Below are 2,992 nucleotides of genomic sequence, written 5' to 3'. Positions count from 1 at the left end.
TTAGAGCTGGTACAAAGCTGGATTCATCTTTATTGAGCAAGAAATAATAGTTACATCAGAAACTGTCCACAAGGGAAAGCTTGAAAATGTGCTGAAATGCAAAGCTAATCTATTGACTAAAATCGAACTACAAACTAGCTAACTTCTGCCTAAAAAGTGACTAACTGAAATGAGGCCCTAAACCCTCCTATTTATACAAATTAAGGACCCCAACAGCCCTCCTAAACTTTAGGAACTCGGTTGCCAAGACTTGTGGTTAACAACACTTTTACTAGCACTTGCTCGGCTGCCCTTGTGATAATCGATTTGGTGGCCCTTGAACTCCGAGCTGATGGTGGAGAATTCGAGGTAAGGGCCCATAAATGAAGGGGACACCTTCCTAAAAATCCTCTCCCTTGTTCTCCCACGAATTTGGCTGCCAAGTGCTCATTAAAACCTTTGATTTTGTCTCAAAATTGACTAAAAATCTGCACAAAGCACCCATTAGACTTGTTGGCATAATGACTAACCCAATTCACTCTATTAGCATAAATATAATAAAAAACATGCAATAAACTAATGAGAATGGTGGATTAATTCGAATTAGGAGGTTAAATGAGCCCATATAATTATCCATTTTTGGGGCTCATCATCACCCCCTACTGAAAGTGTTGCTCATCCTCTGAGCAACCAATCTATCTCCTCATATTTGATGGCCTTGGTGGCCTCCCTTTCATGCCAAGATTCTGAAGTGATGTCCTCTTCTCGGTCATGAAACCATGCTTTTCTATCTGTTTCTTCCCAATGCCTATGCTCCTTTTCCTAAAGAATTCTCAGCTTCCTGTAGAACTGTCTCAGCATCCTGTAGAGAGGTCTTTGTGTCCAACATTTTCATTCTTTCTCTCCAGGTGGATGTCTACGGGCTTCCCCGTTCATAGGTGATGGATGCCTTTGAGGGAGACCTTTCCTTTTGTGTAGTTGGGGTGTCTACAATTGTAATTGGCTCTTTTGACTGTGGTTGGGGTCTGCCAGTTCTTATCTGCATGCTCCTTCTTGCCTTAATATACAGGGAAGGCTCCCTCTTTCACTTCCCTTTCTGCTTTGGAGATGTGCTTAGGGTGGCCAGCACAGCTGCTGCCTCCCTGGCTAAAATCTCAGGCGATTTTCCCTTTTTGTTCCTCTGTTTCTAGACTTCCTGTAGAAAGTCTTGTGCTGATTGTTTTCTGTCTTCCTATAGAAACGGTCTTCTGGCTTCCTGTAGAAACGGTTTTCACTGTTTTGGCCTGCTTGGCTGGGGGTGCCTTCTCTTTTTATTTTGCTGCAGTTGCCTTGGGTGTGCCCTCACCTACTTGGAATTTTTCAGTCCTCTCTGCCCTGATTTGCAACCGTTTCTCCCTTGGCGTTTGTGCCTTTATTCCACCCACAGTTTTTGGCTCAGCAGCTTGGCCTTTCTCTTGTTTATCTTATCGCTTTTTCTATGGTGGTTTGTCCTGGGTTTCCTTACCCTTGGCTTTCTCCTCTGCTGTTTCCTAACCTACTAGGGGACCTTCCCGTAGTTGTTGCTCTTCAGAAATCTATGTTATGTCTGCCCCTTGAGTTTCCTGTTTTTATGACTAATTTTTCAGCAGTGCATTTTCCTCCTGTAGCTGGGATATTTTTTTTTAATGCTTTCACTGTGTCTCATCATGGCCAACTTTCCTCTTAATTCCTTTAGCTTGTCCTCCATGTGATGTCGAGTGTTTTTTTCCAAAAAAATGCTCAGGTGAGAAAGCAGGTAGAACTGAAAACAGAGGGATAGCTGAATTTTCGTCTTTTTCTGAAACCAAATAAGGAATTTCCCATGTGCCTCTCCTTACAACATCAAATTGCAATATTTCCCTTTGTTTTAAACTTCTTTTATCCCGAATTTGACTCTCTACTTTTGAAAAAAAATAAAAATTGACATAACAGTGGATAAATAACACAGGTTCTTTTCAGAGAGTAGGCAGATATGCAAATTTGTTTCTTTTTTTTTCACACAGGCTGGTTTCTATGGTTGCATGTATTTTCTTTACAGTAGAATTTGAGAAAGAAGGAGACAGACTTTGAGTGCAGAGAAGAAAACAGAGAACTGTGTAGAACTCAAGGAAAATATGCATGCATACTTTTAAACTTCACTCTTTTTTCAATCCACTGTTGTGTATTTAATCATTCAAATGTCATATGTAGATAGATTTCCCCGAGCCTACCTCATTTCAAGCTCGAATTTTGACAAAAATCTCGGGTTTTCCTTCTGCAGAGCTGTTTTCTACGTTTCCTGTAGAACGGAACTGCGCTTCCTGTAGAGCCCGATAGGTGGGAATTTAAAAAAAAAACGGCAGAAATCTCGAGAAATCAGGCAGGAATCTTGCAGAGGACCACTGGTTAACTGATCTGGACGTGGTGGACGCGTGCTCCAGTTGTGACCGCAGTTGAACAGAGGGTGGTGAGAGTCAGCCGAGCATCATTTAATTTTGGCGTGATTCGTGGTGAGGGAGTGCAGTGGCCAGGCGTACGTGGCCACATGCAGACTACAGTGCCATCTGCCTGTAATCCCTTACCATTAGTTGCGCTGGAGTTCAAAATATCCACCACTGTCTGTTTATTTTTTAAATCTCCCGTGGATGACTATACACGTGCGCTGGTGATCCCTGGATGAGTGCAATCAAAACTGGCTAGCTTTCTGGCTGAATCCCACCATCTCATTCGTTCATGCAGCTTTCAAATTACATTCATGCAATCAGAGGAACGAGTTTTAGTCACATACCTGGAAGTCGAATGTGGCTGCTGTGAGGTGCTTTTTGCTGCTGCATGCATTTGTTTCGATGGTTGCATGATGGCTTGGCTGCTGATTCATGGTTGTTTTCTTGTGCAGGTATCCTCTGGTCGGATCCACACTGCAGGAGCTGGCTTCACGTTCAGATCTGCACCCTCAAGTTGCTGATGTTGAATTTTCACAGGACAGAAACTTGTTTTCGCCATTTCTCCCGAGCGA

Source organism: Pinus tabuliformis, chromosome 3_1 (assembly GCF_031772625.1).
Source record: "Pinus tabuliformis cultivar Carrire ecotype Pingquan chromosome 3_1, CPIR1, whole genome shotgun sequence".
Taxonomy (NCBI): Eukaryota; Viridiplantae; Streptophyta; class Pinopsida; order Pinales; family Pinaceae; genus Pinus; species Pinus tabuliformis.
Note: the sequence above shows the minus strand (reverse complement) of the source record.